Genomic DNA, 23,158 nt, shown 5'->3' on the forward strand with positions numbered 1-23,158 from the left:
CTAATAGTGAAGTAAATTAGGATACATTCATTTCTGGGTGATTTCATGGCAGTAAGTTAAAGATAAAAAGAATCTAAAATAAAGGTGATATTTACCTTTTGGAGTCACAGAAGAATCCCCTGGGATAGGCTAATACTGTTCAATTTTTGATATCATTTAAGTTAGACTAAGATGACTAATTCTTTTAATCTCAACTTAACCTCAAAGAACAAACGCCCACCTTTTGCTGGGCTGTTAGAACACTTTACATGAACTTTTGTTCTTCACAACCTGCTTTGCACTGCAGTGATGGAAAAAATTGAAAAACTTTTAACTGTGAAGTTAGGATGAAAGAAAAAAAAGGAAATAAGTTTCTTTTAAGTTGTTTGTACCTGTACCTCTAAGTTTGTTTCTGTACTGCTCTTTTAATGAGGACTACAAATTTTTTTCACACTTTTTATTGTTAGAGTCCTTGGACAATCTGAGAGGTGATTGTAGTATTCCCCTAAATTGATAGGGAATCAATTTGGAGAAAGTAACTTAACCATTCTAATTATTGGGCATAATAAAGGAGATTCTGGTGTGTACTGATTGAGGTGTGAGTGATCACAGCACAACATTCCTTTTGGACAAGGTTTCTGATTTATTTTCTGAAGGCACACATTGCACAGCACACCCTGGGTCTCTGTGTTCAGAAGCCCTGGTTAAATAATATTCCAAAATGATAAGTAAAATATAAACCACTGAAGTCCTTTTGTGTATGTTAGTGATAGACCAAAGAGAAATGCTGGATTCACAAAATGCAAATGGAGAGGTGGCTACTGCCTCAAAGACCAGGCATAACTCTGTCTACTCATACTACCTCACAACAGACTGAGTTGGTCCATAGAAAAATGCTTCAGGTAACTGAAACATACACTCTCAGGATGAAAAGTAAAATAAAATAAGCCTTTATTTAGTCACTGTGACTTATAAAAATCTTTAAACACAGGTTATATTATCTCACATCCACAATTTTATAAACAGAGGTTAATGGTTATAAGTGAAACTTTTCTTGATATCTCAAATTATTATTATTGTTATTATTATTATTACTGTGTCCAACATAGATTTAGTCACTCAGTAAGGTGTCAAAATTCAGTTTTTCTATCTTCTTTGCTACAAAACTGTGAATTGTTCATCCTCACACATTCATTCTCTTTCTTCAGCAAGATTCCCTCTAATTTTAAAAAATGATTTGGACAGAAAAATTTTTTAAATAAAAAGATTTTAAAATAATAAAAATAAATTATTATGAGTCAAGAAATAAGGACATGATGGTTTCTCTCAGTCGTGCTCTACAGTTCTAAATTGATTCTCTGGAAATATTTCTCTGACAAAGATGAATTGATTCTTCTTTAACAATAAAAAAAACTGGACAATATTTATGAAATAATATTGTTTGGGACACTGGACATTAGGCAATAAAAGTGAATTCTCCCTCAGACACAAGAAACAAATTTCTTTTTTAAAACATTTTTATTGGAGTATAGTTGATTTACGCTGTTGTGTTAGTTTCAGGTGTACAGCAAAGTGAATCAGTTATACATATACATAGATCCACTCTTTTTTAGATTCTTTTCCCATATAAGCCATTACAGAGTATTGAATAGAGTTCCCTGTGCTATGTAGTAGGCCCTTACTAGTTATATACTTTATATATAGCAGTATGTATATGTCAATCCCAATCTCCCAATTTATCTGCCTGCTTAACCCCTGGTAACCATAAGTTTGTTTTCTACATCTGTAACTCTATTTCTGTTTTGTAGATAGGTTCATTTGTACCCCCCCCTTTTTTTTTTAGATTCCACATATAAGTGATATCATATGATATCATTTAATTTCTATTACTTTTTCATGCTCTTTCTTGGGTTTGAGGAATACTTTTGGTTATATCTTCAAGTCCTGAATGGAACTGAAATAATGAACACTACTCAATACATTCAAGAGAACTCTATTGCCACTGGTACATTTGTAATAAAAGCCCTTGAAATCCTCCCATAATATTTAAATTTGCATCCACCAATAATTATTCTGACATATGATGTGTGCTAAATAGATAGCTATATAAGTCTCCGGTGGGTAATAACTTTGGAGGAACCTAATAAAATACACTTAATATTGAATAATGTACCATGATTACTAACCTGGTATGAGTAAAAGCAGAGCAGGACTTCCTTCTACAGGTCTAGCTGACCTAATGCTTTTAATAGATAATAGTTAGTCTAATCAATGACAATGTTTGGACTTTATATAGTAAGATTCGATAATGCTAAGAGATGTCTTCCCAGGGAAAGTTATTAAGGTTATCAGGTAACAATGCAGAGAAAGATACAGTAGCTGACAGAAATTCTAATATTCACAGTTTTGGCAGCAATGCTTTTTTACCACTAATTACCTTTGGCTCATAGATCCTATTCTTTGAGCAAAAGAGCCAGGAAATTCTGCTTTCTTCTAGTGTCTTTATTCAACATGCCTCTATTCATTTCCTTATTCATTTTACAAATATTAATTGAGGATCCTCTGTATGCCTGGTACTGTGCTGGATAAGAGGGATAAAATGATAAACAAAAACAGACCTAGATTCTGAAAACTAAAATTAACCTTCTTTACCTTAAAATGTCCTATCTGTAAAATTAAATAGGTGAGTAATTAGTGATGATTTCAGATTGTTCACAGCTTCAAATACTACATGTCTCTGCCTAGGGAGAGCAGAAGTGAGTAGAGAAAGAAATGCCCAGCAGTGAGGTGCTTAAGAGAGAAAGCTAATCCAAGATATTTCTCCTAGTGGTTTCCTGAGGGTGTGGGATAAAGGAATGACCCACTCTCCTTATTTTACTCAGCCTAATGCTAAAATATACATAAAATATATTTTAAAGAAATCAGTATTTTGTCATTGAGCCTAACAAAATGAAAAGATGCTTTTCATTATGCTAATTCACTATATTTGTTATAGGCAGCAAAACTTCACCAAATTTTATGGCATTGTGAGAAAAGTTAACCTAGTTGTAGTTGGCTGGTACAATCATAATATTAGTTTTAAAAATATATATTTTGAGGGCTTCCCTGGTGGCGCAGTGGTTGAGAGTCTGCCTGCCGATGCAGGGAACATGGGTTCGTGCCCCAGTCCGGGAAGATCCCACAGGCCGCGGAGCGGCTGGGCCCGTGAGCCATGGCCACTGAGCCTGCGCATCCGGAGCCTGTGCTCCGCAACGGGAGAGGCCACAACAGTGAGAGGCCCACGTACCAAAAAAAAAAAAGATATATATTTTGGAAAATATATATATAGGCTGAAAGAGGGGAAGTAAAAATTCATAAAGTGGTACCAAATAATACTTACTCATTAAATACAACACTCATAAAAGAGTATGTTTATCTCTATGGTATTATAATGAGCTCCTTATTCTTAATAGTTTATCCAGGTTTAGGATTTGTAGAAAGCTACATAAATGCCTCTGTGGTTAGTTACATGTATAGTGGAAAGTGCTGAGAAAGAAGTATTTCTTTCCTACTTCTCCAGAGAGGAAAGAAATAGTATCACTATACCATAGTTTCTATAAAGACATGGTTTGGGGACTATATCCTAGCTTAACACTCTGGCTTTATTTATTGTCCTCTGGCTTTTTTTCTGGTAGTTGTGTGATATGAGGACCTGCTTCTTATCAGACAATTGATTGAGTCATGGTGACAGAGTGATGAACAGCACACTTACAAGATGTCTCTACTCCCGTGGAATTTAGAGTCTTAGATTCTAGTGGGACAGTATCACAATTCTTCAGGTCTTAATTGATTAGAAAATACACATGAAGAGAAATGGAAAGATTTATGCTCATCATATTTTTGTTTGTGGTTCTCAACTCTATCCTAATAGAGAATAACATGGTCTCTGATATGGAGAACAAATAGACTATGATTATCTTTGTTAGATTTTGTTCACACCAGTGAATCATGATCACAAAAATAAAACCTTTCAATAAAGATGCCTAACTGAATGAAGTGTAGCCATCTTGACTGCAGGGTCTCATTAGAATGCACAATTGTACTGAAAGATACTGCTAAGTATCTTGGAGCACATGATCTCTGTCACAATGAAATGTGGCTCTGGTGATGTGGAACAGTGTTTGAATCATGGTCTATAATGTGAAAATATCACCCAGATTTACTTAAGACCCTTTATGTGATCAACATCATTAGCTTAATGAAACTTCACCCATCAGAGTCACTGTCCGCATGCACTACAGAGAACTTGTTTAACTCTCTGGCAGTTCCACTGGGTTTTGCATTAATTAGTCAATATCCATATAATTACATATTTCATAATTGATTCTGACAAAACATTCACACAGGTGCAGGCAGAACATTATCTTTGGAACTTCACAAATCATTAGACACATCTTCAAAAAACAACTTCGTGTAGTCAAATCATTTGCTTCCTTGAAAATAAAGGTTATGTCATATTGACCAACCCGGATTCCCAGAAAAACTATACTAATGGGATCAGGTTAATATAAATTTAAGTTTTAAATTGGAAATCAGCTAGAGAAAAAGATGTGGTCTTATATTTTTACATGATCTGAATATCTGTGTACCAAAGACTATGTATGTAGTCTTATACATGTAATAAATAAATAGTCTGACTACCAGTCTAGACTGAAGAGTGTGTTGTTTTATTATAGATTTATTCATTTATTTTTTTCTAGCTCTGAGGAGCACCTACTTTGGTGGTGGAGAGTGAGGCTTCTGCTTTGTGCATATGTGCACAGGGCAGGCTTGAGCAGAGTGAAAATTATATAACAATATTTGACAAAGCAAAGTGAGACTCTATGCAGTAGACTCACTGGTTGTCCCATAAAGAAAAGCACGAAAGAATAATAAAGAGCTTGAATGCATGTCAAAGGGAGAATTACAGGAGAAGTTATGTCATTACAAACTAGGTATTTAAACAAGTCACTTTGTTACTCAGTTCTCTGTTATTACATATGTAAATTTTAAGGACTGGATTAGATGTTTTCTGTGGTTTGCAAAAAGCTACACAAATTTATCATTCTGTGAATAAACAGTAGCTAACATAAATCTGGAGCTTTTATCTATTATGATAACACAAGAAAAAGAAATGAGAAGTATGAATGTCAGACAGGAAAAAAAATCAAAATATTGTCAGACAATATGTTTGCATAAATAGAAAATCAAGAAAAAAGATAGATAAAATGTATAAATAATAGGTCCATAAAGGTAATAAACAAATCAGAGCTTTCCATACATTAGCAATAACAAATTTATAAGATAATAAAATAATCTCCTTTTTCATAGCAGAATATATAAAATAAAAGAATAAGTTTAACAAGAACTATGCAAATGTATATGATAAAAGCTATAAATCATTGCAGAAGGGTATAAAGACCAAAGTAAATGTGATGTCATATATTATTTCTGAGTGGGAAAACCTAAGATCACAAATATATTAATTCTCCTCAAAATAAACTGTGAACTTAGTGTAATCTACTGTAAATCTAACAAAAATCCAAGCAGATTTTGAAAAGAATAATAAGGTGAGATATGCCATGTTAGGTATCAAAATGTATTCTAGAGCTACAATAGTTAAGTGGTAAGCTACCAGCTCAGGATGGATAGAAAATTCAAGGGAATGGAATAGAATCCAAAAATAAGCTTTCAATTAATATCCAGAATTTTGAAAAAAGTTGATTCTAACAAGTTTTGTCAGTTTCATCATTACTTTTATGAAAGAAACAATTTTCAGAGTTTCTTACTCTACCATTTTCACAGACATAACTCCTTCAATGCAATTTAAAATCAGATTTATCAGTGGAGGTGGTATCTAAGGAAATCAATAGAGTGGTGATTTAAAAGTTCTAAATGGCATATATACTCTAAAGAGTACTCAAGCATTTAGTTAAAACTTAGGTATCTTTTTACCTATAAATATTTTCTGAATTTCTTGCAGTTTTCTGTATTTCAACTTTAACTTCTCTTGCTCAGTGTCCTCATAAAATATTCACAAAAAACTTTTATTCTACCTTAAATTGCTTCTTTGATGGCTTAATATAACTGGATAGGAAACTCATTGGAAAATGTACATGTACTATAAAATTGATGTTATTAACAGACCTCAGAGTATTTTCTGCTGGACATAAGTATTAAATATCAAATAACACTTTTCTGAAGAGGAGAACCATGATGCCCAACTCTCAAGCAAAAAAAAGTGTCCAGATGTATTTTGATGGTAGCAGTTCAGAGTGTGAGATGGTTTGGATACATTTATCATAAAACTAATGTCTGTGAAAGACTGTTTTAGCAACTGAAAAAAGAAATGGAAAATACAAGAGGAAAGAGGATCTATGATATCTTCTCAAATCTTTATAATCATTCTGATACTTATTATTTAATAGCATAAAAGAGAATTACATGAAAGATTTCAGTATCTTTCAAATTCTCTTTTACAGGAGAGCGAGGTTGAGGGAAAAAGAGAAACACATTTTTGGAAAATATGTAAATATTTTGGGGGATCGAATATTGTATAATATCATGACCTAATTAGTCACTTTTATTTTGCAAAGTTTAAACATTACTTTATTTTAAAAAACTCCTAGAATTTTTTACAGTTTTTTTCTGTAATAAAAATTATCTACGAAATTGTGAAACAGTGACCCTGAAATTAGTCACCAAGATAGTTCTACAGACATCATTAGAAACTATTGAGTAATTTTTAGTTTGTAATTATCCATCCATATACTATGTTCATATGCAGTGACATAAAGACTAACATTATATCTGTAAAATAAAGGTAAGCCAAATACAACTAATCTGTTGATTTCGGCCACCTTAATAATCAGTGTGAATTGCTAAACATGACAGAAATTTGATTAAAAATCTGGAAAGAAAGGAATTGAGCATATATGCATGACTAATGTCTATTAATTTTAATAAGAAAAAAATTGATGATTTTAATTTTCTTCTTAGTTAAATTACATGTACTATTTTCCTTGATGTGCCTTATAATCATCTAGGAATATTATATGCCATACCAAAAGTAAGTAAGGTAAAGTTTCTGAATAGGTAATGGTATCCTAGAGGTGATGAAAACAGGCTCAAAATCCAATAATGAATTGAGACAAAAGGTAAATTAGAGAACTTTAGTTTATAGAGCACTCACTCAAATAAACAGAACATTAGAATTTTATTTTAATATTTAAAAGAGAGAGTGAAGACTAGTGCAGGCAACCTAGGCTGGAAGTCCATAGATCTGCATTCTAGCCCTAACCTTTAGTAATGATTTTGTGAGTTGGGGAAAATCATTTACCACCTCTGTAAAATTGTTGAACTCAACAGTATGTCATGATGGTGAAGATTTAAACAAAATAGTTGTATAACTATAACGGTTGTAGAGGTTTTGAAGTTTTATTCAGCATTGCCTCATCCTCTAAAGCCTCTTCCTAAGGTCTCTGACATAAAGCTTCAAACATGACAACTATAATTAAGGTATTTAATGTGAAACATTTAAAGGAATTGTGAAGAAAAAAAAGAAATAACTTTTTTTAGAATGTGTCTTCTTGTATGGCAGCAGATCTTTTCCTCAGTCATAGAAAACATAACTTCCCTTTTAACTATACGTTCTTTCTATAGAACCACAAGGAGAATTTAAAAAGACGACCAAGTAAACAGATCTCATGAACTGAATTAACTACAACTTCTGGTTCTATTACTTATTAGAAGGTGAATTTCCTTTGATTTGCAGTGATGTGGATTTCTAATAAGACTTCTATAGTAGGAGACTCAGTTGGCTTCACAGGGTTAAGTAATAGGAACATATAAGGGGCTTCCATGCTTCTTTCTCCTCAAGGGTCAAAACCCATGGTATTCTGGGGCTAACTTATACTGGCAGAGGAGAGTTGAGTGTGTCAACTTGGAAAGAGGAGAGTCTCTTTCCAACTCTGGGTTCAGTAGCATCAAGCATTGTAGCTTGAAATCAGCCATAGTGGGAAGGTTTACACCATGAAAACACTACTAATTAGGGCTTTTGGGTGTGGAGAGAGGGATGTGCTAGGGCAGTGGTTCCCAACCTTTTTGGCACCATGGACCAGTTTTGTGGAAGACAGTTTTTCCACGGATGGGAGAGGGGGGAGGGGGGGATGGTTTCGGGATGATTCCAGCACATTACATTTATTGTGCACTTTATTTCTATTATTATCACATTGTAATAAATAATGAAATAAATATACAACTCACCATAATGCTGACAGGAGAAGGAGCTCAGGTGGTAATGCGAGCAATGGGGAGCAGCTGTAAATACAAATGAAGCTTTGTTCCCTCACCTGCTGCTCACCTCCTGCTGTGTGGTCCGGTTCCTAACAGGCCTGGTCTGTGGCCTAGGGGTTGGGGACCCCTGTGCTAGGGGAAGCCCAGTTGCTACAAATTTACCAGCCTACCATTAGCCAAATGCTGGTCACAAGGAAAACTGGTCCAAGGAAAAATGACCCAATGTTAAGCATGTTGAGGAAGAAAGAGACACAGTTTTTCCTGCCTTTGAAACTAACATCTCCTACCCAAGAGCCTCAACACAAGTTGACTCTCTAGTAACTGCTAAGTTCTCAAAAGGAAGCATTTCTTACTTTACCTCTAAAGCTAAGTGACAGAGGAGCAACTCTTAATAGACTGAATTCTGAGAAAGCAGCAGACAGACATTAAACACTGAGGTCCATTAAATGTTCTTGCCCTTGAGGAATCCTAATCAGTGAGGGGCTGTGAGGAGAGTAGGGAAAGTTGGCAGTTTCCTCCTTTCTCTCCCTTGCCTTCCCCCAGGTGAACACAGGGTAACTCAGCAGTTTTCCTACCTCTTTGGCTTGTCCCAAGGATTTTAATTGGCACCATATGGGGATTTAGGGTAAGGTGAGGAAAGAATAGAAGAGACAGCAATTAATTGACTTTAGTTCATTTTTAATTGATTATTAAGTCCATAACTTAATAATTAAATTATTTTTGAAGGACTTTTAAACTTGCCATAGGGCTTATCATTTCGGTAACAACAATTCTAGTATTCTTTATTTTGTAAATACTGTATTAGGTTTGCTAGAATAGTCCCCACCCTCCATATATGAAGAACTTTAAAAAAAAAATGAAAAGGGGGCTGAGGGAACATCTTGTGTCAGTGATGCTGATGTGTGGCGGAAGGATTCAAAATCACAAAAAGACCAGATAATATATATTTTTATTTTAAATTTTCATTTTTCCCCACAATCTGCCTCATGGTAACAGTATTAAAATTAAAATAACTCAGAAAAAATCATAGTTTTAATTAAAGCAGCATAAAATAGGTTTTTAAAATTTGTTCTCTTTCAGTTGTTTCCTGTACCTGGTCACCAAATGAAAGGTATTGTCATTGCATGTACCCTTAAGAAAGATGGGCAAAATGGGACCTCACAATGTCACTGCAGGTAAGAAATTTCAGAGCTAAAGACCCTTCACTGAAAATAACCTACATCCAGTTCTCTGATGCTTACATCTGAGGGATATAAGATGGATGTGAAATGGAATTGGGTAAAAAAATAGCAAACTAAAAGAATAGAAGAGGAGGAAGGAATGAGTCAATTAATAATCTTGCTCATTAATAATCTTATGTTAATAATATTCATTGATTCAAAAGGGAAGAATGTTAAAATGTTGTCATACAAGATCTCACTGTAGTGAGCAAAAGAAGTGCATTGAACACCTGCATCCTGGTAAACATTACCCTTGAAAGTGTCATTATTCTGAATGCCTGATACAGAATTCAAATTTCATGGGTTTTGAATAAAGTAGAATTATTTTTTTAATTCTCTACTGTTAAAGCTTTTAGAGATGTTAATTTACTAGATTTCTTACAGCCATCTGACTCTAAGCATAATTTTAAAAGGGATGTATTTCACAGTTAGATCTCTTTGCTTGCAGCAACTCCTAGATTCTCCCTGGAATCTTGGTGATTGATTCTTATAGGTTTTATTGTAGTTATACTTAATGGACATTAGAGGTCTGAGTTCTGAAACTATTTGGTATTTTTAGAAGAATTGACTAAAGAGAAAGGCTATGTGTATGCAGATAACACTCAAGGGAGGTGAGCAGGAGATATGGTGTTCCCCAAAGGTACAGCAGCGAGTCCTGAGAACTCTGAGAAGTGCAGAGATGCTGTGGAGTGACAGTTCAGGTGGCTTTGAGAATACAATTTTATCTTGAAACCCAGAGGAACTTAAGGAAAAACAGAGAGGACAATGCTCTGTTTCCTTAGACAGTAACTGAATCCAAAGAAACAGCAACAGTTCTGGAGGAAGAGTATAACTGTGACCTAACTGAAAAGGACACAGGACAGAAACTTGGGTTTTTAGGAAGAGCTGGGGAAATGGCCATGGGCTGGGAATGCCTGATTGAACCTGAGTAGTGCTTTAGCTCCAGTCAAGCTGACCTGAGAAACTTTACATCCTCATATTTCGCTCGTTATAACTGAGTTTGTAACCCAGGATTCTGTTGTCCCTCAGTAGTTTGCTCAATTTGTCGGTTGACTGTGTGTGAAGTGCAGCAGTAAGTACCATAGGGTAGAGGGACAATGAAGTAACGAAAGCCTAAGAAAGTTATGAATCCAGGGGGTGGAAGCAGTTTTACCTTGAAGCTACAGAAGCTTCAGATTCGGAACCCTCACTTGCACCAGCCCCAGTGTGTGCTGCCTCTGAGTGACTGCAGGCATTATGGAGATACAGTTAAGATCTATTTAATTTGGGTTTAGTAAGATGTATGTATCTTTGGTTTGCAATCATTTCCATTTATTGTTAAGTAATTGCTCATCCCAGTGTCAGAATGGCTTCCAGAATATTCCTACTACCACTGTGCCAATTCCTTTGTGTCCTGAAATAAAAGTGCAGAGCCCAACTTAGAACGCATAACCTTCACTACAAGTGATATATGAATACTAATTGATGAATAAGCATCATCATTACAAACCACATTTAATCTTAATCACTGTGCAAGATACCTTGGGATACCTAAAATTTTAGAGTTCATATATGAAAGGAACTTGATAGAGATTTGTCCAAATTTTAAAAGTTTTCTAAATTAAAATATATACATATATGTATATATGTAGTGAAACTGTATGTCAACAGCCCTCCTAAAGGTAAAACCAAATTATCCTTCTCCTGTCCCTAAGGAAAATAATATTATAAATTGTTGGCAAATAGATATTCAAAATGTGTGCAACCAAAAAATTAAAGGAAAACATTGTATTACAAAAGTTGTCAATTAATAGAAAGTCTATTAGCTCCCCCTCTGAATTTTGTGTTGTTTTGGGCTGTAATGTACATGGAGGTACAATTCCCAGATCCCTCTTTCAGAAGAGATGCCCTCATTTTTCCAGCTGCTGGGAGTAGTGGTTGCTGTCGGCTCATAGCTGCAGCACCTTCCGGGAATTGCTCTGCCTGAAGCAGGCTACTCTACCAAGATTATGCCCATTTCTGAGGGCAGCCCACATCCCAGATCTGGTGATTAGCAGAGTACCTGTCTCCCTTGCCCCTTGCCTGACATGGGGCCAATTCTAGTTCCAGAGCTCTAGGTCTACTCTGCTGTGTTCTCTGTTGTGAATGCACCACACTTCAGACTTTCTCTTACTAATCTTGCTGTACCCACCCCCCTACACTTACAGATGCTGTTCCTTAGTATACTCCCCTCAAATTTTCCTACTCCATCATTTCAAGGTAATTTCACTTAAGACAATGATTAATTTCATTTGTTTTAATTTGTAAGTTTAAAAATTTTGTTTCTCATTCTAAGTAAATGTTACATGTTTTACCGAAGAAGTCTGTGGCCATAATGTGTTTGACCACCAACTCCTATGATTGTATTTTTTCTGACTGCATTGCAGCTGGGTCTTTTTTCATGTTACCTGATCTCACACACCATAAATTTAACATTGTTCAAGAATATTTTCTAATTTCCATACTCAAGTGTATCCAATTATCCCCCAGATAACTTTATAGTTTTTTTAACTTTTCATTCAAGTAAAGAACATCATGCATTTTACCTGATTGTCAAGTTTCTTTAGTCCTCTTTATTTTTCCCTTACATCGTTATTGGAGTATAATTGCTTTACAATGGTGTGTTAGTTTCTGCTTTATAACGAAGTGAATCAGCTATGTATATGCTTATATCCCCATATCTCCTTCCTCCCTCCCACCCTCCCTATCCCACCCCTCTAGGTGGTCACAAAGCACCGAGCTGATCTCCCTGTGCTATGTGGCTGCTTCCCACTAGCTATCTTTTTTACATTTGGCAGTGTATATATGTCCATGCCACTCTCGCACTTCGTTCCAGCTTACCCTTCCCCCTCCCCGTGTCCTCAAGTCCATTCTCAATATTTACGGCTTTATTCCTGTCCTGCCACTAGGTTCTTCAGAGCCAGATTTTTATTTTATTTTTTATTTTTTTAGATTCAATATATATTTGTTAGCATACGGTATTTGTTTTTCTCTTTCTGACTTACTTCACTCGGTATGACAGACTCTGCGAACATCCACCTCACTACAAATAACTCAATTTCGTTTCTTTTCATGGCTGAGTAACATTCCATTGTATATATGTGCCACATCTTCTTTATCCATTCATCTGTCGATGGACACTTAGGTTGTTTCCATGTCCTGCCTATTGTAAATAGAGCTGCAATGAACATTGTGGTACCTGACACTTTTTGAATTATGGTTTTCTCAGGGTTTATGCCCAGTAGTGGGATTTCTGGGTGGTATGGTAGTTCTATTTTTAGTTTATTAATGAACCTCCATACTGTTCTCCATAGTGGCTGTATCAATTTACATTCCCACCAACAGTGCAAGAGGGTTTCCTTTTCTACACACCCTCTCCAGCATTTCTGGCTTGTTGACTTTTTGATGATGGCCATTCTGAATGGTGTGAGGTTATACCTCACTGTAGTTTTGATTTGTATTTCTCTAATGATTAGTGATGTTGAGCATCCTTTCATGTGTTTGTTGGCAATCTGTATATCTTCTTTGGAGAAATGTCTATTTAGCTCTTCTGCCCATTTTTGGACTGGGTTGTTTGTTTTTTTGATATTCAGCTGCATGAGCTGCTTGTAAATTAGGGAGATTAATCCTTTGTCAGTTGCTTCATTTGCAAATATATTCTCCCATTCTGAAGGTTGTCTTTTCATCTTGTATATAGTTTCCTTTGCTGTGCAAAAGCTTTGAAGTTTCATTAGGTCCCATTTGTTTATTTTTGTTTTTATTTCCATAGCTCTGAGAGGTGGGTCAAAAAGGATCTTGCTGTGATTTATGTCATACAGTATTCTGCCTATGTTTTCCTCTAAGAGTTTGACAGTGTCTGGCCTTACATTTAGGTCTAATCCACTTTGAGTTTCTTTTTGTGTATGGTGTTAGGCAGTGTTCTAATTCCATTCTTTTACATGTAGCTGTCCAGTTATCCCAGCACCAGTTATTGAAGAGGCTGTCTTTTCTCCATTGTATATTCTTGCCTCCTTTATCAAAAATAAGATGAACATATGTGTGTGGGTTTATCTCTGGGATTTCTATCCTGTTCCATTGATCTATATTTCTGTTTTTGTGCCAGTACCATACTGTCTTGATTACTGTAGCTTTGTAGTATAGTCCAAAGTCCAGGAGCCTGATTCTTCCAGCTCCGTTTTTCTTTCTCAAGATTGCTTTGGCTATTAAGGGTCTTCTGTGTTTCCATACAAATTGTGAAATTCTTTGTTCTAGTTCTGTGAATAATGCCATTGGTAGTTTGATAGGGATTGCATTGAATCTGTAGATTGCTTTTGGTAGTATAGTCATTTTCACAATGTTGATTCTTCCAATCCAAGAACATGGTATATCTCTCCATCTGTTGCTATCATCTTTAATTTCCTTCATCAGTGTCTTATAGTTTTCTGCATACAGGTCTTTTGTCTCCTTAGGTAGGTTTATTGCTAGGTATTTTATTCCTTTTGTTTCAGTGGTAAATGGGAGTGTTTCCTTAATTTCTCTTCCAGATTTTTCATCATTAGTGTATAAGAATGCAAGAGATTTCTGTGCATTAATTTTGTATCCTGCTACTTTACCAAATTCATTGATTAGCTCTATCTAGTAGTTTTCTGGTAGCATCTTTAGGATTCTCTATGTATAGTATCATGTCATCTGCAAACAATGACAGCTTCACTTCTTCTTTTCCAATTTGGATTCCTTTTATTTCTTTTTCTTCTCCGATTGCTGTGGCTAAAACATCCAAAACAATGTTGAATAATAGTAGTGAGAGTGGGCAACAATGTCTTGTTCCTGATCTTAGTGGAAAAGGTTTCAGTTTTTCACTATTGAGAACAATGTTGGCTGTGGTTTTGTCATATATGGCCTTTATTATGTTGATGTAAGTTCCCACTACGCCTGCTTTCTGGAGGATTTTATCATAAATGGGTGTTGAATTTTGTCAAAAGCTTTTTCTGCTTCTATTGAGATGATCATGTGGTTTTTATCATTCAATTTGTTAAAGTGGTTTATTACATTGATTGATTTGCATATATTGAAGAATCCTTGCATTCCTCAGATAAACCCCACTTGATCATGGTGTATGATCCTTTTAGTGTGTTGTTGGATTCTGTTTGCTAGTACTTTGTTGAAGATTTTTGCATCTATGTTCATCAGTGATACTGGCCTATCGTTTTCTTTCTTTGTGACATCTTTGGTTTTGGTATCAGGGTGATGGTGGCCTCATAGAATGAGTTTGGGAGTGTTCCTCCCTCTGCTATATTTTGGAAGAATCTGAGAAGGATAGATGTTAGCTCTTCTCTAAATGTTTGATAGAAGTTGCCTGTGAAGCCATCTGGTCCTGGGCTTTTGTTTGTTGGGAGACTTTTAATCACAGTCTCAATTTCAGTGCTTGTGATTGGTCTGTTTATATTTTCTATTTCTTCCTGGTTCAGTCTCAGAAGGTTCTGCTTTTCTAGGAATTTGTCCATTTCTTCCAGGTTGTCCATTTTATTGGCATATAATTACTTGTTGTAATCTCTCATGATCCTTTGTATTTGCAGTGTCAGTTGTTAGTTCCCCTTTTTCATTTCTAATTCTATTGATTTGAGTCTTCTCCCTGTTTTATCTTGATGAGTCTGGCTAATGGTTTATCAATTTTGTTTATCTTCCAAAGAACCAGCTTTTACTTTTATTGATCTTTGCTATTGTTTCCTTCATTTCTTTTTCATTTATTTCTGATCTGATCTTTATGATGTCTTTCCTTCTGCTAACTTTGGGGTTTTTTGTTCTTCTTTCTCTAATTGCTTTAGGTGTAAGGTTAGGTTTTTTTTTTGAGATATTTCTTGTTTTTGAAGTAGGATTGTACTGCTATAAACTTCCCCCTTAGAACTGCTTTTGCTGCATTCCATAGGTTTTGGGTCATCGTGTTTTCATTGTCATTTATTTCTAGGTATTTTTAAATTTCCTCTTGGATTTCTTCAGTAATCTGTTGTTATTAAGTAATGTATTGTTTAGCCTCCATGTGTTTGTATTTTTTACAGATATTTTCCTGTAATTGATATCTAATCTTATAGCATTGTGCTCAGAATAGATACTTGATATGATTTCAATTTTCTTAAATTTACCAAGGTTTGAGTTGTGACCCAAGATGTGATGTATCCTGGAGAATCTTCCATGAGCACTTGATAAGAAAGTATATTCTGTTGTGCTTGGGTGGATTGTCCTTTAATTATCAATTAAGTCCATCTTGTTTAATGTATTATTTAAAGTTTGTGTTTCCTTATTTATTTTCATTCTGGATGATCTGTCCATTCGTGAAAGTGGGGTATTAAAGTCCCCTACTATGATTGTGTTGCTGTCGATTCCCTCTTTTATGGCTGTTAGCATTTGCCTGAGGTACTGAGGTGCTCCTCTTTTGGGTGCATAAATATGTACAGTTGTATCTTCCTCTTGGATTGATCCCTTGATCATTATGTAGTGTCCTTCTTTGTTTCTTGTAATAGTCTTTATTTTGAAGTCTATTTTGTCTGATATGAGAATTCCTACTCCAACTTTCTTTTGATTTCTATTTGCGTGGAATATCTTTTTCCATTCTGTTGCTTTCAGTCTGTATCTTTCCCTGGGTCTGAAGTGGGTCTCTTGTAGACAGCATATAAAAGGGTTTTGTTTTTGTATCCATTCAGCCAGTCTATCTTTGGTTGGAACATTTAATCCATTTACATTTAATGTAATTATTGATATGTATATTCCTATTCCCATTTTCTTAATTGTTTTGGGTTTGTACTTGTAGGTCTTTTCCTTCTCTTGTGTTTCTTGCCTAGAGAAGTTCCTTTAGCATTTATTGTAAAGTTAGTTTGGTGTTGCTGAATTCTCTTAGCTTTTGCTTGTCTGTAAAGTTTTTAATTTCGCCGGTGAATCTGAATGAGAACTTTGCTGGATAGAGTAATCTTGGTTGTAAGTTTTTCCCTTTCATCACTTTAAATATGTCCTGCCACTCCCTCTGGCTTGCAGAGTTTCTGCTGAAAGATCAGCCGTTAACCTTATAGGGATTCCCTTGTATGTTATTTGTTGTTTTTCCCTTGCTGCTTTTAATATTTTTTCTTTGTATTTAAGTTTTTATAGTTTGATTAATATGTGTCTTGGCATGTTTCTCCCTGGATTTATCCTGTATGGGACTCTCTGTGCTTCCTGGACTTGACTATTTTCTTTCCCATATTAGGGAAGTTTTCAACTATAGTCTCTTCACATATTTTCTCAGTCCCTGTCTTTATCTCTTCTTCTTCTGGAACCCCTATAATTCGAACGTTGGTACATTTAATGTTGTCCCAGAGGTGTCTGAGACTGTCCTAAGTTCTTTTCGTTCTTTATTCTTCTCTGCAGTCGTTATTTCTTCTACTTTATCTTACTGGTCACTAATCTGTTCTTATGCCTCAGTTATTCTGCTATTGATTCCTACTAGAGAATTTTAATTTTCATTTATTGTGTTGCTCACCATTGTTTGTTTGCTGTTTAGTTCTTCTAGGTCCTTGTTAAACATTTATTTTATTTTCTCCATTCTATTTCCAAGATTTTGGATCGTCATTACTATCATTACTCTGAATTCTTTTTCGGGTAGATTGCATATTTCCTCTTCATTTGTTTGGTCTGGTGGGTTTTTAACCTTGCTTCTTCATCTGCTGCATATTTCTCTGTCTTCTCATTTTTCTTAACTTACTGTGTTTGGGGTCTCCTTTTTGCAGGCTGCAAGTTTGTAGTTCCTGTTGTTTTTGGTGTCTGCCCCCAGTGTCAGTGGGTTTTGTAGGCTTCCTGGTGGAGGGGACTGGTGCCTGTGTTCTGGTGGATGATGCTGGATCTTGTCTTTCTGGTGGGCAGGACTGCATCCAGTGTTGTGTTTTGAGTTGTCTTTGACCTTATTATGATTTTAGGCAGCCTCTGTGCTAATGGGTGGGGTTGTGTTTCTGTCTTGCTAGTTGTTTGGCATAGGGTGTCCAGCACTGTAGCTTGCTGGTCGTTGAGTGGAGCTGGGTCTTAGCATTGAGATGGAGATCTCTGGAAGAGCTTTCACTGTTTGATATTACATGGAGATGGGAGGTCTCTGATCTTGGCTCTCCCACCTCAGAGGCACAGGCCTGACACCCGGCTGGAGCACCATGATACTCTTTGGAGCAGTCTCTCAGAGTTATATGAGATGCTGTGTCCCAGGCTTAAGTCCTCAGTTTTGTTTTAGGGCAGAAGTTCTATGCCTGAGAAGGACAGCAGGAAGGAAATGGCATCCTCTGCTGCTGCAGCGAGGTCCAATCCCTCTTTATTCCTCTTTGATCTACAGGAGTTCCCCCACTTTTATTTCCTTCATGACATTGATAATTTTAAAAAAGTTAGGCCAATTGCATTGTAGGGTGTCCCACATTCTAGATTTGTCTGATTGTTTAGGACAATTGCAGGATATTTAACTATCTGTATTTGATTGTTTCTCATATTTAAATTCTATTTTAAACCTTTTGAGGAGAATACTAAATAGATGATGATAGGAATTTTCTGTAGCACCACATCACTGTAAACAAAGTCAGTTTATCTATTTGTGTCATTGTTTGTGAGACAATGCAAAATTGGATCACTGCTATCCACTGAGTGTTATCGGAGTTTTCCCCTTTGTGATTGATAATTGATCTGTGTGGTAATCCTTTGAAATCCTGTGAATATCCTTGCACTGATTTTTGTGCTCACAATTTCTTGGCAAATGCTTAACTACTTATCAAGTAAGCTGGATAAGAAAGAATATGATTCTAACAAATACACATTACAAAGTGGGACCATATGTGGTGTTCTGTAATAACATGGATGGAGCTCAGGTAGCTCCTGTCTCGGCAGTACTGGGATTCACTGACTGAGTGAGCAGGTCCCTGTGCCAGGGTCTGCCACGGCCGAGGAGCTGCACCATGTGATCCAACTAACACTGGCCATTACATCCTATGTTTTAACCTAAAAAGAGCATTAGTTCCAGGTTTTTGCATTGCTCTTGGACTGAATCTGCTCCTTTCCACTTAACTGTGTGTATCCACATTTTCCAGGAAATACTTCTTCGCTTATACTGAATTCCTGGTGACAGTGTAACAGCGTGTTTCCAGAGTGTACCAGCTGCCCAAGGGCTGTCATGACAGCTGGGGTCACGTTTTCCTGAATGATGTATCACATCCCACTTGCCTGGCTTGACAGTCCCCCTAGAACAAAAGATTGATTGATGATTGATTGATTGATATTAATTAGAAGAAGTATGACTGTCTTGAACATGGATTCTCAGGGAACAGTTTTACCATTCTCTACTAGGCGGCAGCAGCTATCTTAGATGTTACTGCTTCACAACAGGGGAACAACAATTTGTGCTGGGGACCTATCCTTTTCACTAGACTTTCTCATTCTGCTGCCTGTGTGGCTGCTGCTATAGCTGTTCTTAGTCCTTGATGCATAATGGTTCTGAAATTATAATAGATATCCATCTCTTTACTTTTTTGTTTTGCAAGGGTTGATTCTTATCTCTGTCAGTGGTTCAGGATCCCTTTCCAAAAGATAAGTATTCCAAGCTAATTATTTCTGGAGTGTATTTTAAGCCAAGAGCTTATTTCCTACTGTTCTGTGACAGTGTTGTGCCAGCAAAACATTACAGATATTCAGCATTTCACTCTTGACATGAAACATACAGCCTCTAGTTGGTCTGATTTGCTGATTAGTCTGTACTCTAGAGCCACCCATTTAACATGAGAAAACATGGTTTGTTCCTCTTCAGAAATTTTAGGGGTTTCATTGATAGAAATTTTGAACAACTTAGCTATCCATTAGTAGGGAATTAGTATATAACACAGTATTTCCTTTCACCCTGTAGCCCTATCAGCATTCTGCCTAGGAGCAATGGAGAATAGTGATGTTATTTCTTATTCAACAATTGAAAATGTACTCAATAATTTTTTGTAGCAGATGTAGCAAAATGTCTCTTTTTTTCCCAACTAATCCTTCCTCATCCCTTAATCTTTTTACCTTGAGTTACTCATACTTTTCAGAAAAAGGCAGAGAGCAGTTAATATATTTGGAATACTTTTCAGGATTTCTAAAGTGAAGTGATAAACATATTTCCACTCGTATCCTCTGACTCACTTTCATTCACATGTACAGTTGTGTTTCCCAGTAAGGCCACTTAACATACTTTAAAGACAAGCTGAATAGTCATGCCAAATTGGCCATCCGGCCTGGAGGCTCACAATGAGGGATAATGGTATGATCAATCTGTATTGTCCTTTTGTCATGATACAATAGCTAAGCTGAAAATTGACCACACAATGGCTCAACACTGCCTGTGTGAGAGACTAATTTACTGTCTTTCTTAGATATTATTTCCTGAGTTATGAAGAAATAAGGCAAGCCCAAAAGTTTCTCATAAGGAATCAAGTCACCTGTACCAACTCTTTGTTCTTTTTGTGCTTAATATCAATGTGTAAACCCTAGAGGAGTTTTAAAAATATATGAATGTCTTCTTTTTTCTGGTGTATATTATCCTCAACCATTATATTTGTCAAAATTCTCCAGAGAAACAGAACCAATAAGAGAGATAGATAGATAGATAGATAGATAGATAGCCTATATATATATACAAATACACATACAATCACATATATAATATGCATAATATATTCTAAAATATGGAATATATTAGAATATATAGAAATAGATTTATTATAAGGATTTGCCTCACATGATTATGGAGACTGTCAAGTCCCAGCATCTGCAGGGTGAGTCAGCAAGGTGCAGAGTCAGTAGAGCCAGTGATGTAGCTCCAGTCTTGAATCCAAAGGCCTGAGACCCAGGACAGCAGATGACGTAGTTCCAGACTGAAGAGCAGGCTCAAGATCTTGAAAGAGACAATGTTTCAGACTGAGTCTGAAAGCAGGAAAAGGCTGGTGTCCCAGTTTGAAGGCAGTCAGAAAGGAAGAATTCTCTTTTATTCAGGGAAGGATCAAACGTTTTGTTCTATTCAAGCAATAGATTGGATGTGGTCCACCCACACTGGGGAGGGCGATTTACTTAACTCAGTCTACCTTTAGATGTGGTTGATGCTAACCTCATCCAAAAACACCCTCACAGGAGCACGAGAATAATGTCTGTTCAAATATCTGGGCACTCTGTGGCTCAGTCAAGTTGATGCTTAAAACCATCTGTCCGCCTTGAGGGTAGTTTGTCATTCGAATGTTTATTTTCAAAGCACTTCCTTTATTTTCACGTGGCACACTACATTTCCCTCTCACCACTGAACTTTATATGGCAGGTGACTGACTCCTTTGGGTGGTGGCAACTCAATTCAACCATCTCATGTAAAAATAGTACTGATGGCAGGAGCTATGATTCATACCTTTATGTCAGATGCATCTTATTTATTTTTCCAGATAGAATTCTGTAGTTTAGAGATATGGAAAATCATAACTCCAGTCATTTAACCCATACCATCCATTTATATTCCTGAGCAATATATTCCCATATATATCCCCATATGTCCATTTATATCCCTGAGCAGGGATCTGTCACAATTTAAGTGTTTGACCCTAGAGGCAAAATTTATTTCTGAGAAAAGCTTTGGAGATAGCCAAGCCCTTCATTTATGTTATAGACAAAGAGTTTGAAGTATGAAGAAATGAAATGTCTTGCTCATGGGTGTGGTAGTGGAGGACTGGAAGTCAAAATTGTCTCTTGATGCTCAGGTCTATGGCACCTTTAAGTCTGTTATGCTTTCTCCTATGCTGTAGCACATAAGGAGATGTCAGACAGAAATGCAATAAAATTTCACACTCCTCTGGGTAATCCCAAACCTTACCTTTCCTTCCATATTTAATGCTTCCCATTATTCTCATCCAAATTGTTAAGGGAAAATATCAGCAAACTAAGCCAACCTTCCAATAAACAGTTGCTGAGTGAATGTAACCACAGTTATAAATAGAGTGACCAGTGCAGGCAGAATTCTTCCTCTCACCATGTATAATAAATAGGAGCTTCTAGTAAAGAATATTTCAAAGTCATATGGCTATTATCTCCAGGAAAGAAATGCAAAATAACCCATAAAAGGGATATATTATAACCCCAAATAATAACAATGCCTGCTTGAGCAGTATGTTCTTCCCTGCAGGCATAGTTACACAGGAGCCATCCCTAATGGAGAAGAAAATATAATAGTAATAAAAAGTCCAAACTTCAGAGTGTTGTCAGAGGTCCACTTTATTTCACAGTAAATTTGTTTTAAATTTGATAGACAAGGAAAAAGAAAACAGAGACTACAATGAGGAAAAATATTTTAACCTTTGGGATCTAATTCACCCTAGTTTTCTTACACCTATTTATTTGAAAAAAGCAACAGCTGTGAAGATGAGAAGGATAAACAGACATCTAAGTTAGGAGCAAAGTGCAAGAAGGATTTCCGCCCACTTGAATTCTCCTTGCTCTCCCCTAAAGACCCAAAGTGCACTCAGTGTAATTCGTAGCTTTTCTGCCTGTCATATCTGAGGAGAGAGTCATTTTTTTGTGGCTGGTGAATGCTGGCTGCAGGGCAGTTGGAAGCTCAAGTGTCAGAGGAGGGAAGGGGCTGATGCTAAAGTGTGGGGACAATGGCTTACAGTGTCTGGGTAAGCAGCTGACCTCTCGAGAGGATCAGCATCAAGCAGCCAAGTGCAGAGAATATCCAGACTAGGAAAGAGGAGGGAAAAAAAGGGAAATGCTTAAAACTCCATCAGGGTAAATTTGAAATAGTCTTTCTGTTATTGTGCCATTTTCTTAGATTGTTTGCACATACTTCATTCTGTAAAAACTTCAGTTTCTGGTACAAAGGCAAGTGGTGAGAGCAGTATGACCATGAAACTGGAAAACTACCTTTTAAAATTTCTTTTAACTCCCTATCAGTGTTTAAAAAATATGGCCTGTAAAATAATGCTGAGAGTAATGGTACCCACTCTGATGTTTCAAGAATGACCTTGTTCTAGCTCACCTTTGTTTGAGAAATAAGCCCCAGTTCAATTCCATTTCAGAATGGCTTGGAAGTGACCCAATAGTTTTATTCTTCATAGAGTGGTCTTGAGGAGAGGTTAAGAAAGGTTATGTTTAAAAATATGACCCAAGGGACTATTCCCATTCCTAAGGTGGTGCATCTTGGCTTCCCTGAATCTACAGAATTAAAAATAACATAGCAAAAAGTATTCTAAGAGTCTATAGAACCATTCCATACCTCAGTATACTGGGTTCTCAAATCTGTATAATGGAATCAAAAGGAAACTAGTATTTCAACGTAAAATCCACCAACATGTGAAGAAAAACATTTAATTTAGTATTATCTATATTTCATTAAGTGTGAGGGCTTAAAATATAAAAATGGCTCTTTTTAAGGAGTCAGGAAGTAAAACAAAGGTGCATTCATTCACCCAGTGAGAGAGGTTGCAAATAGTTGAATCAGAGACCAATAGGAAAACATATAATAATTTCTCCTTAAAAATTACATTCGGCGTCCTACTCGGAGCCGTGGTTGGAGCACAGCGTCTGGAGTTGCACTGATTTCTGCTGCTTAAAGGAGCTCCAGAGACGGGCATGAGCCGCGGCTAACAGTGCGGACC

The 23,158-nt window shown here is 36.3% G+C and overlaps 1 long non-coding RNA gene across 1 annotated transcript in view; it reads right to left on the minus strand.

Moving 5' to 3' along the window:
* Positions 1–20,288: 20,288 nt before the first annotated feature.
* LOC116752229 overlaps positions 20,289–23,158 on the minus strand; it is a 51,736-nt gene continuing 48,866 nt past the window's right edge. Inside the window, exon 3 of the long non-coding RNA XR_004349431.1 lies at positions 20,289–20,421. This is a non-coding gene — a long non-coding RNA (uncharacterized LOC116752229). The remainder of the gene's footprint in view (positions 20,422–23,158) is intronic.

This window comes from Phocoena sinus, chromosome 3, assembly GCF_008692025.1.
Source record: "Phocoena sinus isolate mPhoSin1 chromosome 3, mPhoSin1.pri, whole genome shotgun sequence".
NCBI lineage: Eukaryota > Metazoa > Chordata > Mammalia > Artiodactyla > Phocoenidae > Phocoena > Phocoena sinus.